Source organism: Oreochromis niloticus, linkage group LG8 (genome assembly GCF_001858045.2).
Source record: "Oreochromis niloticus isolate F11D_XX linkage group LG8, O_niloticus_UMD_NMBU, whole genome shotgun sequence".
Taxonomy (NCBI): Eukaryota; Metazoa; Chordata; class Actinopteri; order Cichliformes; family Cichlidae; genus Oreochromis; species Oreochromis niloticus.
In genome coordinates this window covers 1293185-1310038 of record NC_031973.2, presented here as the reverse complement: position 1 = coordinate 1310038, position 16854 = coordinate 1293185, and the positions used below count along the sequence as shown (strand labels likewise).

The 16854-nt window shown below is 41.7% G+C and overlaps 1 protein-coding gene across 1 annotated transcript in view; it reads right to left on the bottom strand.

The window, feature by feature from the left end:
- LOC100693624 (neoverrucotoxin subunit alpha) overlaps positions 1-16459 on the bottom strand; it is a 179660-nt gene extending 163201 nt beyond the window's left edge. Inside the window, exon 1 of the mRNA XM_025909906.1 lies at positions 16434-16459. The gene's annotated coding sequence lies outside the window, so the exon portion shown is untranslated. The remainder of the gene's footprint in view (positions 1-16433) is intronic.
- Between the last annotated feature and the right edge of the window lie 395 nt (positions 16460-16854).

Genomic DNA, 16854 nt, shown 5'->3' with positions numbered 1-16854 from the left:
GAGCCAGCTCCATTTACATTCCATGTAACAAACCTCAGTGCACCCATAGATGTCTGTGTATAACTAGAGGTGTATGCTGTAGTGATGGTAAATTTGATTCTTTTTACTGAATCGAGTTTTAATGAGTCACTCACCAAAGTGAATCGGGTTTTTTGAGTCATTTGAGTCACTGAGTCAGTTGACCAGAGAGTGCAAAAAATGTACATTTTCACTCAAACTTAATTTGTTTCTCTTTTAATGTAAATCCTACTACTAAGATGAGTGATTCTTAAAGAAAACAACTATTTTATATAGCAAAAAAGAGCAAAAGAATTTCTAAAGGGAACATTTCTTTTGTTTATTTTTATTTTATTAGTATTTTCCTTACATGTGTCAAATATATATTTTCTCATCTAAATGTCCACTGAGCTGTGAGCCAGGGGGCGGTAGTGCGCCTTAACATTGGTTGCCAACCAAGAAGAAGAATAAGTAGCTGCGAGCCAGGAGGGAGGGGGTGAGTGAGTGAGTGATTCGTTCGCTCTATGATTCAGCACAGGAGGGAGGGGGTGAGCGAGTCATGAGTGATTCGCTCGCTCTATGATTCAGCACAGGAGGGAGGGGGTTAGTGAGTCCTGAGTGATTTGTTTACGCTACGATTCAGCACAGGAGGGAGGGGTTAGTGAGTCCTGAGTGATTTGTTTACGCTACGATTCAGCACAGGAGGGAGGGGTTAGTGAGTCATGAGTGATTTGCTTCCCCTACGATTCAGCGCAGGAAGGGAGGGGGTGAGTAGCTCAAATGTGCTGTTAGCATGTTAGCAGAGCGATGCTACTGTGAACCGAGGAGTAGGGCTGTGCGATATGACCAAAATCTCATATCCCGATATTAAGACATCTATCGTCCGATAACGATATAAATCACAAAAATGTAATATTTTCTGTAAATTCTGTGAATGTCGGGCAGCTCGACTTGCGTGAAGTGTTTCCAGCTGGGCGTCGTACCTGGAGTCCAGTGTTTTAACTGATGCATGAAAGATGCATTTTTAGACATAAGTTGTAACAGCCACCGTTTTCTTTGTATTTATTACACAGCGTGTTCTAACGTTTGAGTCTAAGGTTTATTTTTTAGCACCTGACGGCTCTTTTTTGCTTCTCATCCGTAAATACTCTGCATCTTTCACGTGATTCAGTTTATTTTGAAAAGTCTCAACAGGATCTTGAGCTTTATTGTGAAAGGTTTATGTGGAAAATAAACAAGCGGACACGAGGTGGTTTTACCGTCGTTGTTGCTAACGACAGCGCATAAAAACAAGCCCTTGTCCGTCTGTAGTGTGGTTATATTAAATATAAGAGAAAGAGAGAACTTTAGGAAATTAATATAGCCACTACAGTGACCATCAAAATAATGAAAAAATATTGCCGTAAACAGTTTATTTTTGCGACACCACGAAACAAACGATAGCGTAAAATGAAACGATAGACGTTTTTATATCGTCATCCGATAATTATCGTTATATCGAACAGCCCTACCGAGGAGCTATTGTCTTGATGTGAGCTTCTACTCAGGGTTTTTTCTTCCAGTTCAGAGCAGAAATGTTTTTGTTACGATACTGGATGTTGTGTTTTTCTTCACAATTTGAATTATAAGCTAGATATATTTCTACTAATGAAATTAGTTTGCTAACAGCGAGTCAGTGAGTCAGTTGTGCTTGTGAATCATGATTCACGAGTCAGTAAAGTGATTCTCGAGTATTGAATGATTCGTTCATGATTCGCGCATCACTAGTATGCTGTGTGTGTCGCTTAGACAGGTGGAGAGAATACATCACTTGTTCGTAAATAAAGAGAAGGAGAGAGAGAAAAAATGTGTGGCGAGATGCTCCCTGAGTCTGACTATGTGTTTGCATATTTACTAATATGAGTATGCTTGGCTTAAGTGTGTGTATCCTGTACGTCTGTGTGCGCTGTCTGACTGATGTAAATGTGCTGCCGTTGAGCGCATGACTGTGCGTGATCGTGCTGTGCGTATGTGTCGAAATAAAGGATGTTGTTCGTGGATGAGTGTGGAAGCAGGTGATCGAAGCAGTGAAATAAAAAAAAAGAAAAAGAAACCATGGACAAGGGTGAGCAGCATAAAATCAAGAGGGGGAAAAAGAGAAAAAAAACGAGAAAAAGAGAAAAAAAAACGGAAACATTCCAATTAAACCACTGACGGAGAGTGACGGAGTTAATTCTGCTATGATATCACACTTAAGATGCGATTTGATATTAGTAAGTTAAACAGATGTTAATGCGAGTTAGTGTGAGTGGATGGGGAAAGGGTGTAGCGGATTCTTATCTGGTGTGAAGTTAATAGAGCCACGTAGTGATGTCGGGGTCGCGGTAAAGCTGTCCGTCCACGTAGAGCCGGTCAATAGCGATGACAGCGCGGGAGCCCTTCTGGATGAAGCCGTGTCGGATTGGGAAGAGGACCCTGCGTCGTTCCAGGATCTCTTTGGGGAACTGGTCGTTCACGCTGAAGTCCGTTCCTTTTTTTTTTTATACTTTCTTTTTATTGTTTTTCTTTAGACATTATACAGGGGGGTAGGGGGTATGAAGTCCGTTCCTTTTAATTCCCTGCCGCGACTTTCAACTTGTTCCTTTTGTTTGAAGTGGCCATATTTGGCCACGATAGGACGTGGTCTCCCAGTTGCAGCCCGCATGGGGCCGAGGCGATGCACCCTATCAAAGGCGATGTTCTTCACCGTGTCCTCCGGCAGCTTCAGGTGGGTTTTGATGAAGCTTTTTACTGTAGTCTCCGCGTCTTCTCCCCCTCGGCTTCTGGAATACCAGAAAATACAAGATTATCACGCATGCTACGAGCTTGCAGATCAATAACTGTCTCTTTTATTTTTTTATTTTCTCTATTGAGCTGGGTAACATTGTCTGTGAGACATTTCACCGACTCCCTTAGAGTGGCATTTTCAGCAGCGAGCATTTCCACCTGCTGCTGGCTGAACTCCAGGGATTCTCGCAAGGATTTAAATTCCCGGTGAAGAATCTCCACCAAGGACAGCCTTGCGTTGAAACTGGACAATCGCTTATCGATTGACTCCAGTATGTCGGCAATATCTTTGCCGGCTGGCGATGTTGTGTCTCAGGTTTGGCCGGGGAAGCTGCACACTGAGCCTTCTTCATCACGAGATCCTGGAAGCACTGATCAATGTAATCTTGGAGAGCCTCTAAACTCTCCCCATTGTTCTCCAGGGTGTTGGAGATGATTTAGACAAATATTGTTAGTTATAAGACAATTGATAAGTGTATTTGGTAATACTGAAGCTTAAAGGAATTTGTTCAATTCTAAACTACCATTCACTTTAATTTTCCGCCAAAATCTCCGGCGTCTGACGTCATTTACAACATGAGTCGCTTACCTTGTCCGTCACTTCTGTCCTCCTCCGGAAGTGTTATGTATATACAGTTGGGTTATTGCACATAGAATTTGGTATTGCACAGTGGTGGTTCATAGAGGAAGTGAGAAGAAAAAATTGTGTGTGGCGGGGAGGCTGTGTTATCGGTGCATGTGTGAGTTCAGGGTGGTTATGGCTTTAGGGAAGAAACTGTTCTTGAGTGTGTGGGTTTTTGTGCAGATGCACCTGTAGCGCTTCCCTGAGGGAAGCAGGCTGAACATGTTGAAGCCAGGGTGGGAGCTGTCCTTGATGATGTTTACTGCTCTGCTGAGGCAGCGGGAGGAATAAATGTCCATCAGGGAGGGGAGAGGGCAGCCGATGATCTTTTGTGCTGTATTGACCACACTCTGCAGCCTCACTCTATCTGCCTTGGTGCAGCTGCCGTACCATACCGTGATGCAGTAGGTTAGCAGGCTCTCAATGGACGAGCGGTCAGTTTGTACTTCCTGAGGACCCTCAGGAAGTGCAGCCACTGTTGGGCCTTCTTAACAACTGCTGAGATGTTGTCTGTCCAGGAGATGTCAGCAGAGATGAGGACACCAAGGAACCGGAAGGTGTGGACCCTCTCCACACACTCCCCATTGATGTAAAGGGGGGCAAAGTCAGTGCTGTGTCTCCTGAAGTCGACAATGAGCTCAGTGTGCGAGTGGAGGAGAGATGAGGGCCGAGTCTTACAGTCTGGGGCCGGTTAGTGAGAAAGTCTTTTATCCAGGCACATGTGAGAGGAGGGAGGCCAAGAGTGACCAGTTTGGTGATGAGGATGTCCGGGATGATTGTATTAAAGGCTGAGCTGTAGTCCACGAAGAGCATTCGGACGTAGCTCTGCCGCTGCTCTAGGTGACTCAGCACAGCGTGGAGGGCTGTGGCGATGGCGTCTTCTGTGGATCTGTTTGCGCAGTATGCAAACTGGTGGGGGTCGAAGTCTGGGGGGAGGTAATCCTTGATGTGCTGTAGGACTAGTCTCTCAAAGCATTTCATGATTACCGGCGTGAGGGCCACAGGGCAGTAATCTTTCAGGCTGCTGATGGGAGACTTCTTCGGCACTGGGATGATTGTGGCTGATTTTAGACAGGATGGGGTGGCTGCCTGATCCAGTGAGAGGTTGAAGAGTCTGGTGAAGATGAGGGTGAGCTGGTGGGCACATGCTCTTAGTACCTTGCCAGGTACTCCGTCTGGACCGGCCGCCTTCCTGGGGTTCACTGCTAGGAGCACACGTCTGACATCGTGCTCCGTTACAGTGAGTGGAGCAGTGCAGGAACCAGGTGAGGATGAGGATGGGAGCAGGGCTGAGGCAGATGAGTGCTGCTGTTGTGGTGTTTCAAAGCGGGCGAAGAAGCTGTTTATTTCCTCTGCCAGCTGCACACTCAGGTTTCCTGTTTTCACAGTGCTGCCTCTGTGGTTGATGATGTCTTGTATTCCCCACCACACCTCCCGTGTGTTGTTGCTGGACAGCTGGGACTCGATGTTTCTTTTGTGGTCTGACTTGGCTTTTTTAATCCCCCTTTTCAGGTCAGCTCGAGCAGCCTTGTACAGAGCTCTGTCACCTGACCTGAAGGTGGCATCGCGGGCTTTGAGGAGTAAGCGGACCTCGCTGGTCATCCAGGGTTTTTGGTTTGGGAAAACCTGAATGCTTTTGTCCATTTAACCATTTAAACTATTTACAGAACAATCAGGTGTGCTGCATCAAATAAGAAGGAACATAAATTATTTGTGCCACGTCAAAAAAATAGTTTCTGTCCACTATAAGACAGAGGAGCACACCACAGGCCTAAACCCTGCAGGTCTGACAACAGGAGGTGTATCAGTCCAGTTTTCCATGTAGAGACAGCGTTTACACTGGAATCTGCCCTTGATGGCTTTTTTAGAGCAAATGTGATATTCAGCCAGCATAACTGACACACAAAACAAAACAATGACTAAACTACGCACTATTTAAAAAATGTCGCATGTATTTTTTTTATCATAACTCTGGTTTTACGTGGCCTATCGAGACAGTTTAAAAACTGGTATATAGTTTGAAGTCCGCACTTTTGACCCACATTGAAATGGAGACTCTGGGTCCCTGCATCTTGTTGCTGTGTCGTCTTAAATTGGCCATGTGATTTGGATGCGCCGGCGCATCTGTCGACCCCAGAGGGTTAAAGCAGCCATTTTGAGTTTACTCCTCCTACATCCTGCCTGCCATGCAGCTAAACCATGACACCAACCATGCAAAATATGATTATTATTTTTTTTGCCATCTTTGACGTGGTCTTAAACTTTTGATTGAGATTGTATGTGAAACAGGTGGAATCAGTGGCGGTCCTAGCCTGTTTGGCGCACTGGGTGAACACTCCCTCTGTTTTTGAACTTTTCTTGTCCATCTTCCATTGGTTTTAATTTTGCACTCCAGTATGAACACCCATCCCCCAACTCGAGGATCACCACAACATAACCTAATAGACCTACACCTTAGTTCACAGATTCACTTTGTCTAGGGTTTATTTCTGGGATTTCACACAACCCAGGATTCAAATCATGAATACATAATGGGCTTGGATTTACAACATTATGAATGAAATGTGCTCTATTTGGAAGCAGCCGGCCCCTCCCCTTTCGACGGGTTGTGTGTGAGACTTTAAATCAAACTGTAAATTATAAATTTTACAGTTTTTTCTGAATGCTTAAACCCTAACTGTGATTCTTATAGCACAATTTCTAAAACTATTAATACTTATAGCAAAACTACTCACTGAGTTTGCAAAACTAAAAGCACAAACACTGCTTTGCACTCAGTTTGCCATTTTGTAACACACTTTGCAAACCTGTAGCTACAATCCACTGCACAGCACTCTTTTTGCAGAACTGTAAACACAACTCACTGCTTGACACTCAATTTCCAAATGATCAACGCACTCCTAGCAAAACTATACACATTTATGGCCATTATTTACACTATTTTGCCAACTGTCTGGCACACTGTCACATGTGAAAACTTTTTTAGATAATTAGTTCACTTTGCAATCAGCCTACGCACTATAATACACGTAAGCTCTGTGTGTGGAGTACAGTGGAGGGAGCAGGAAGAGTGAGAAGTAGAGGAGGTCGAGGAAGAGGATGTGGAGGTGAAGAAGTAGGATGAAGAGGACGACAAGGACAAGGAGGAGCAAGAGGAGGACGAGGAGGGGGGAGAGGAAGACGAGGAGGGGGGAGAAGAGTAAGAAATAGAATTGCTGATGACATCAGAACTACAATAGTGGACCATGTAATCAACCATGGAGTGACCCTGAGGGAAGCTGGCCAACGGGTTCAGCCTAACTCGAGCTGCTACACTGTAGCAAGCATCATAAGGACATTTTGAAATGAGAGTCGGTTAGTACAGTCACTTTGCACTAAGATTTGTAGCACTGCCCTATGCTAATGACAAACAACAATACCATCGATGTAAAAATACTGAAATTGTTACTTTACAGAATTGCTAGACGACCAGATGCTGGGAGCAGAGGAAGCATGTTCACTGCAGACCAAGAAACCCATATAGTCAATATGGTGATTGCAAGTAATACTTGGAAATAAACAGTTGTGTTTGTTTTCAATTCAATTCAATTCAATTTTATTTATATAGCGCCAAATCACAACAAAGTCGCCTCAAGGCGCTTTATATTGTACAGTAGATAGCACAATAATAAATACAGAGAAAAACCCAACAATCATATGACCCCCTATGAGCAAGCACTTTGGCGACAGTGGGAAGGAAAAACTCCCTTTTAACAGGAAGAAACCTCCAGCAGAACCAGGCTCAGGGAGGGGCGGGGCCATCTGCTGCGACCGGTTGGGGTGAAAGAAGAAAAACAGGATAAAGACATGCTGTGGAAGAGAGACAGAGATTAATAACAGATATGATTCGATGCAGAGAGGTCTGTTAACACATAGTGAGTGAGAAAGGTGACTGGAAGGGAAAAACTCAATGCATCATGGGAATCCCCGGCAGCCTACGTCTATTGCAGCATAACTAAGGGAGGATTCAGGGTCACCTGGTCCAGCCCTAACTATATGCTTTAGCAAAAAGGAAAGTTTTAAGCCTAATCTTGAAAGTAGAGATAGTGTCTGTCTCCTGAATCCAAACTGGAAGCTGGTTCCACAGAAGAGGGGCCTGAAAACTGAAGGCTCTGCCTCCCATTCTACTTTTAAATACTCTAGGAACAACAAGTAGGCCTGCAGAGCGAGAGCGAAGTGCTCTAATGGGGTGATATGGTACTACAAGGTCATTAAGATAAGATGGGGCCTGATTATTTAAGACCTTGTATGTGAGGAGCAGGATTTTGAATTCAATTCTGGATTTAACAGGAAGCCAATGAAGGGAAGCCAAAACAGGAGAAATATGCTCTCTCTTTCTAGTCCCTGTCAGGACTCTTGCTGCAGCATTTTGGATCAGCTGAAGGCTTTTCAGCGAGTTTTTAGGACATCCTGATAATAGTGAATTACAGTAGTCCAGCCTGGAAGTAATAAATGCATGAACTAGTTTTTCAGCGTCACTCTGAGACAGGATATTTCTAACTTTAGAGATGTTGCGCAAATGGAAGAAAGCAGTCTTACATATTTGTTTAATATGTGCATTGAAGGACATGTCCTGGTCAAAAATGACTCCAAGGTTCCTCACAGCATTACTGGAGGCCAAGGTAATGCCATCCAGAGTAAGAATCTGCTTAGATACCATATTTCTAAGATTTTCAGGGCCGAGTACAATAACCTCAGTTTTATCTGAATTAAGAAGCAGAAAGTTAGCGGCCATCCAGGTCTTTATGTCTTTAAGACATTCCTGCAGTTTAACTAATTGGTGTGTGTTACCTGGCTTCATGGATAGATAGAGCTGCGTGTCATCTGCATAGCAGTGAAAATTTATGCTATGTCTTCTAATGATGCTGCCTAAGGGAAGCATGTATAATGTAAATAGAATTGGTCCTAGCACTGAACCCTGTGGAACACCATAATTGACCTTAGTGTGTGAAGAGGACTCTCCATTTACATGAACAAATTGGAGTCTATTAGATAGATATGATACAAACCACTGCAGCACAGTACCTGTAATACCTACAGCATGTTCTAATCGCTCTAATAGGATATTATGATCAACAGTATCGAATGCAGCACTGAGGTCTAGCAGGACAAGCACAGAGATGAGTCCACTGTCAGAGGCCATAAGAAGATCATTTGTAACCTTCACTAAAGCTGTTTCTGTGCTGTGATGAGCTCTGAAACCTGACTGAAACTCTTCAGATAAGCCATTCCTCTGCAGATGATCTGTTAGCTGTTTGACAACTACTCTTTCAAGGATTTTTGATATGAAAGGAAGGTTGGAGATCGGCCTATAATTAGCTAAGACAGCTGGGTCTAGAGATGGCTTTTTAAGTAAAGGTTTAACTACAGCCACCTTGAAGGCCTGTGGTACATAGCCGATTATTAGAGATAGGTTGATCATATTTAAGATCGAAGAATTAATTAATGGCAGGACTTCTTTGAGCAGTTTAGTAGGAATGGGGTCTAAAAGACAGGTTGATGGTTTGGAGGAAGTAATTATTGAAGTTAACTCAGAAAGATCAATTGGAGAAAAAGAGTTTAACTTAACATCGATGGTACTAAAAGTAGCTGTAGATAATATTACATCTGTGGGATGATTATTGGTAATTTTTTCTCTAATGATAAAAATTTTATTTGTGAAGAAGTTCATGAAGTCATTACTAGTTAACGTTAAAGGGATTGTTGGCTCAGTAGAGCTCTGACTGTTTGTCAGCCTGGCTACAGTGCTGAAGAGAAACCTGGGGTAGTTCTTATTTTCTTCAATCACATCATATTTGATGTGTGTGAATAAACACCAGTACTTGAAGTTTGGATCCGTCTATGTTTATGGACCTATGACAAAAGTATGACCTCAATCTGACATAGCCTACCTGGTGCACAGAGAAAGCAAAAGCCAGATGTGTTTTTTTATTCATACCATCAGTGTGTAGTTGGTGCATGGTGTGCTTATTAATGTGATGGCTTGTGTTTACTGTCTGATACAAAAATACCATTTTTACAAAGGTGTGGTGAGTTAACCAAAGGTTATTCGCTTTTACAAGAAAACTACAATGTTTTGCTGATTGGGTGAAGAGTTTTCTTATTTGTGTGTAGAGTTTTGCAAAACTAGCCAATAGTTACAAAAAATGTGTTCAAGCCATCAGAAAAAACTGTAAATTGTTATTGATCCTTTTACCCCGAGTCCTAAAGTGTATATTTATTTTCTTACTGTTCTTATATTTATTGTTTGTTTACTTGCACTGCTGTAACTGGAGCCTCGTCGTCTCGTCTCTCTATATACTGGACTGTATGTAGCGGAGATGACAATAAAGTTTGACTTCAGCAGCGAGCAGGCGCACCGAGGGCTCTCGCGCTCACTTTTCGCGTATAGAATTTTGAAAAAACATCGGTGCAAATTATAAGTCTGTATCATAATGTCTGGTGTTTTCTTGTTTGTTGTTTTGTTTTGTTTTTCTTTTATTTTGTGAGCTCCAGCCAGCCAGAGAATCCCCCGCCGCCCCGCCCTCTCCTCTCTGTGCCACAAGCAGCAGGCGCACCTCGCAAACCTCCTTACTCCCAGCAAATGGGCGATAGAAAGCCGATCGGTGCCTATGCCATTCCCAATATGGGCTGGCTGATGTCGGGGCAGCATGAGTACAAGCAATTTTTTTTTTTTTGGCGCCCCCACCACGATGCCACCCCAGGCAACCGCCCGTGTCGGCCGTATCAAAAACCGCTACTGGGTGGAATAAAGACATTATTCCAAAGTGCACCAAGCTAAAAAAAATGTTATCCTTCATTTAAGAAACAGACAAATCTACAGAGAAACAACAGGCCAGGTCCAGAGAGCGAAGACTAACAGAAAAGGAGCAGGAGATGCATGAACAGGAAGCCAAGAAAAATGAAACGTCATTTAGCAAAGCTTTTAACTCCTGGAAGGAGTTTGCAAGAGGGATTTGAACGTATGATTTGACCACAAGAGCCACGCGCATCAAAATAAAGAATTCTGTGCTTAAATAATGAATTGTAGAATAAATTCTGCATTTGTAAATTCATTTTTGAATTCCAATTTAATGAACTGATTTTTAAAATGCTTTTTAATAAACTTCATTTCAAAAAACATTTTTAAATTCCAATTTAATAAAGTTCATTTCAAAATCCATTTCCCTTTCCTGTTCGCTCAGGGATTAACTTCTGGATTAGCTGCTGGATTAACAACTTCATTTTAAAAATCCTGCGGCTGTTCAAATTAGCCACACCGTGGGATGTAAGGAGCTCTCTGATTGGTTTGAAAAAAACACACACTGTCTGCTCGGATTTTTCTAGCTCATAGCTTCGCCCTGCTAAGAAGCGTGTGTGCTTGTACAAAGGCCGTTCAGCCTCGGGATTTACACACGGGATTTACAGAATGAAGGGACCCTGCAGCGAAACGGAGAGCCCAACCTCTGACTGAGTGCCTGTTTACGCAGTCTAACGTGTCTAACGTGCTAACATGGCTAACGCTAGCATCACCTCACGTAGCCCCGTTATTTTAAGGTCATCTTAGCTTGTGAAAAGTTTACGTCGCAGCTGTACGAGCTCGCTACGTGTTTTGTAAGCTGCTGTGCTCTTCACAAATAAAGCTGGAAGCAGCTCAGACTGTTAGAACCAGCACTGAGGCCTGTTACATTTATACAGTGTTAGAGCAATGGCTGCAACCTACAGCCTTTAAACTAGCGATTACAATGCTGACAGTAAACTCGTCAGTCCAGATGTTACCACATTACTTTGTGATACTTAGAGTTAAAACAACTGAGACAGGCTGATTAAAATAACAGCTGTCAGTTCTCTCATTCCTTATATCAAGACTGGAGATCACACTACTGATTTCAGTTCATTTAATATGTGAGTGCACAGATTCATTCTCAACTGGACATAAATGATGATCAAAGGTTGTATATATGATGAATTCATCAAATCCCAGCCTCTAACACAGTGCGCTGAATCTTAGCTTTGAATGTCCAGTATATTCTAATCAGTGCAATTTAAGCATTCACTGAACCTACAGTATCTACACCTGAACTCTTTCAATGATGAGGATGTACACATTCTGGACACGGAGGAACGCTGGTTTGAGAGTCAAGGAGGCCATTTATGTGAAAAGGGAAAGACCATCTCCGAATCGAGGAGGGGGCCTAATGTTAGGATGCCTGGGTCGTTGACCCAGAATTTTGAGTTTATTATATTCTTGTTTTGCTTTATGGGTTATAGGATTATTCTTAGTTTAGGTTCTCTGGGTGGGTTTTGTTAGAGTTTTAGTGTTCTGGTTTTCTGTCTGTGATCCATAGTTGCTGTCTCCCCTGTCTGCTGTATCCCAATGTCCAGTCAGTGTCTGTGTCTGCCCTGGTCCCACGTCTCTGTTCCCTTTGTTGTAGTACCTGCCTGTGAGTCTGTGTCCGTAAGTTCAGTCTGTGTTATGTTTCCTGTTTTACTTTGAAAGTCTGTGTCTCATGTAAATGCATCTGGTTTTGCTTCCTTTGTCTCATTAGGCCTGATTTGCCCCAGCTGTGTTTCCCTCCTGTTACCTATTCCCTGATTGCTCCCTCTTTGTATTTAAGCCCTGTGTTTCTCTGTGTGGGTGTCGTGATCTACCCTCATCTTGCTGTGTGTTCTGTCTGCGTAAGCTTATTTTTTTATTCCTAGTTTTGTTACCCTTTTGAGTTTAGCATTAAATCTGAGTTTGAGTTCACATTTTGCCTCTGAGTGTCTGCACTTTGGGTCCTCCTACTACCGCTCCTGCCTGCACACAGCCTTCACATGACACCTAAGGGTACATCTGTCACCATCTTACAATGCTGTGATTGCAGCCATTCCTCAGTGTCACACACCACTGTGAAACTGTGTGCAGCTTCTCTGAACCACCATAGTACATCTTTTAAATATACAGCACTGTGGTCAAGTTATTTTTAATGTGCTTTACAAATAAATTTGACTTCTCTGAATCATCATACTATAGGTTTCACTTTCACAATTCACAGAATTAAAAAGAGGAACTGAGTCCAAGCATTTGAAGAGCAAGTCACAGTTTAGAATTTGACCATAAGCTTTCATGAGCTTGTATAGTTTTAAAATTATGTGTTGGAACTAAACTGTATAATTCCCCAGCTGAAAAAAGTCCATATATACATTTACATGCTAAATATGCAGAGCTTAAATTTATTAGACCTTTGGCTGTTGTAAGGTTTATGGCCCTGTCCTAAATCAACAGTATTGATAAAATCATTTTTAACAATTCTGTAATATTTCATATTTACCAGTACTTATATACAACTTCATGAATTAAAATGATATTTTTAATGCTAAAATATAATTATTGTTGTTATCCAAGCCAGCCACACTTTGAATGAAGCACAAAGAAATTACTCCACCACAGAGCAGGACTGTCTTGCTTATGTCTGGAAAATCACATCATTACCTGGAAGAAGGCTCTTCACTGCTGTTTCCGACCATTCTTCCCTTTTCTGGGTTTTCAAGACCCAAAAAACCAAGTACAGGTTTGATCTGCTGGACCCTTTGCTTTCAGAAGCTCTAATTTACAGTAAAGTACCATAAAGGCTGATATAATACAGTGCCAGATGCCTTCTCTAGAGCAGCAGTGAATAAATCACAATGCCTCATTTGTGCTCTGGTACTCCCCTTCAAACACACACAAATCACTGACGCAGACATCTTCGAGGCAAAATAGGAAGATCCTGCTCTTCAAAGCCTACAAGCCGACAAAATCATGGAAACAGGAAAAATCATTGAAAATCCTACAATCAAATTCACTGTTGTGGAATACAAAATCTACAAAGTGATCAAACTACCTCAGAAAAACCTATATCAGAAAAAGTGCTACTCCACCACTACCAGGACAATCCATTATTTGCCCACCTTGTGAGATATACATATAAACGGTTACAAGCACTTGTGTATTGGCCTATGATGAGTCTCGATGTGAAGAGTTTTGTTCAGTGCTGTAGAGGATGACAGCTTTACAAACCAGAAAGCCAGAAACCAGCTGGTAAACTGTTGAAATTTATTTTGATCTTTAAGGCTAATACCTCATCATTAGCATCACGCATGTGTTTTATCCTTTACTGCACACAGTGGATTGCAGAATAGTCTTGGATTCACTCTGATACTAACAGACATAAACAGGGAGAATAACATATCATCCTGAAACCAAGCTGACAATCATAACATCAAGGCCATATTTGCATCATATGTGAAAGAAAAACACAAAAACTGGGACAAGTACTTACCAGAGTTCTGGTTTGCACTCAGCTCAGTAGCAAATGAATCCACAGGAGTCACCCTTGCACAGCCTATCCTGGGCAGATCTTTAAAAGGGCCTTTGGATAACAAGCGCTAGGCGCACCTGTGTGACCTTGACTCACCTGCATCCTACAGGTAATGAACTTAAGCACATTGCTACCAGTAACATAGAAGCCCAGAAGAAACAAAAAACAAACAAAGAAAAAACATTACGATAAAGGAAGAAGGGAAGTCACCTTTACATTAAAAGATCAGGTTTCACTCCCCATTCATGCCAGCTCAAAAGGAGACTTGTCCTTGCATTATTTTCTGTCTTTCAAAACAAATGACACACTCGAATAACACCTCTTTTTAAAAAAGTTTTAAATCATACAGTGAGCTGTAAGACACAAGTCGAAGCAATAAAAACACACAGTATGTTTGAACGTACCTGTCAACTGTACACTTTTTGTATTTATACAATAAAGTGTAACTTCAGACCACACAAATCAGTATTTTTAAATGCTTTTCTGCTTATTTAACCATAATCATTGGTCTACTTGTGAATTACATGACTTGTATAAAACTCCTTATACTGATAGTATAATTCTTTAGAAATTGTCCTTAAACTATTTGTAGGCCATAGTAATTCCAGAAATGAGAGACAATGGGCATAAATTCAATAAATGGAATTAGTGCTGTCACCTTAATCTCCATAACTGCATTAATGTGGCAAATCTCCATTAGCGCCATTTCACCTTAGCACGAAATGGTGTTAACGCCATTTTAACGAGATTAACGCTGTCAGCACTAAATGGAATATAATAAACACTTACAAACAGGCATTATACACTAGCTAAAAATCTTAGAGTGCATGAGACTAATAAAAATTGTGGCTGCTTTAATTTTACAATTTGTAAATTAAGTAACATAAGAGCAGATTTTCTGAGGTTAATCTTAATGCCTGACAGTTTACTTAAAGTCCCTATTATGTTCATCAGCACGGGAAAGGACGACTGGATATTGGACGTGTATACTAAGGTGTCATCGGCGTATAATGAAATATGGTGTTTTGTACACGCTATGGAGACAGCAATAAAAGAGTAGTTTTGACGTATACACTGTGCTAAAGGTTCTATGGAAAGGTTAAAGAGGAGTGGGGAGAGTGGGCATCCCTGTCTTATTCCGCGGAGTATAAAAAATGATCCATAATATATATAATTTTTCTTACTGTGTCCCTAATAGTCGTATATTGCATGCCTCTTCCTACCCAGATCTTGCTGGGTTTAGCCAGCACACTACACGGGTGCAATTATTTAATAATCTGTGTGTTTCTTGTTGTGGAAGTTTTCCATTAAATAAAGCCTGCAGACGAGCGGTAGCTAACATTCTTTAATCAAAACACAAAGAACAGACAACCAAGTTGGTGGAGAGCCTACATGATCGCGGGGCAAACGGTCAGCAGAGTCTCACTGAGCCTAGCATGGCTCTCAGTTAAATACCTTCTTCAGGAACAAAAGGCAGTGCACAGCTGTTTCACACCTTAAGGTTCACACTCCCTTGCTACCTCCCAGAGTCCTCAAAGAGACAAAAGATTCTTCCTGTGGAGTTGTCTGCTTCCCCCAACTTCCTTACTAGACGCCCACCATTTGTCTTACTGTATGAGTGTGAGACATGTTAAAATCCAGTGGCACCAAGGCATTATACAATAAAATAATGTGATTAATACATAAGTAAAAGAAATTCCTATACATTCTCCTCACCAGTGACAGGAACAGCTGACAGTGTAAGTTTTAAGGGGAGCCAAAGAGCTGAATGGACGGGATAAGTTGGTTATAGTGTCAGCAGTGGAAGAGGAAGGGTACATGATGCTAACAGAGGAGTTTGAGGTTCTAGAAGGAAACAGATGCTGTAGGTGAGATTTTGACAATTCCAGTATAATGTTAAATAACAAAAGCTTATGAGCTGGGGAACTCCACAGCATTAAAATTCAAAGATGAAACAGCACTAAATCCAGGATGTGGCCTTTACTGAAGGTGGGAAAGTCATAAAATAAGAAAGATCAAATATATCCAGGAGGGAAAGAAAATCCTGAGTAAGAATATCAACAGTTTTGTCCTGATGGATATTAAAACCCTGAATTAAAATTACATTTAGGAATATTGCACAAAGATCATCTAAATTCAATGTGAGCTCTCTCTATATTTATCTAGACAGATAAATAGCTGACACCTGCCTTTGAGAATCACCTGCTAATAAGAATTTGCTTCTTAAATCACTAATTAGTACTTTCACAGCAGCATGTTGGGAAAGTGTCCCTTTAAAAAATTAGATTTCTCCAATTTGTGTGTCTCCATCTCTTTCATTGTTTTACCTGTAACAGGAAAATCATTTTTCCTGCTCCATATTGAAGGATTTATCAGTAACCAAAGATCACCGGTTAACAAAATGACTTAATTATGCAGCAGTGTCACATCCACATAGAATCTGTAATATATGTGTCTGTCCTGCAGTGAGTCTTCTATGGAGACACATGATATAAGTGCTGAGTGTCTTTATATCATGTTACTCTGAGCCCACTCTGTGCTGCAGAGCCACACCCTGTTTAATGACTCAGCCTTCCCATAAACACTATGTCATCACATTAGGAACCATCAATTCACTCTCTAATGCTGCTATTCCAAAGATTTCTTACCTTCAGGCAGCGAGGAACAGCAGCTGGTTCAGTCTGAGAGTAGAAACTCAATTCAATTCAATTTTTCAATTCAATTTTATTTATATAGCGCCAAATCACAACAAAAGTCGCCTCAAGGCACTTCATAGGTACAGAGAAAAACCCAACAATCATATGATGCCCTATGAGCAAGCACTCTGGCGACAGTGGGAAGGAAAAACTCCCTTTTAACAGGAAGAAACCTCCGGCAGAACCAGGCTCAGGGAGGGGCGGGGCCATCTGCTGTGATTGGTTGGGGTGAGAGAAGGAAGACAGGATAAAGACATGCTGTGGAAGAATTCACTGTTAACTGAACATCTTTGTGTTTTTAACTGTCACTGATAGATGTCACTCTGAGCTACAATAAGTTATTTTTCCCTCATTTTATGACATTAAGAAAAAA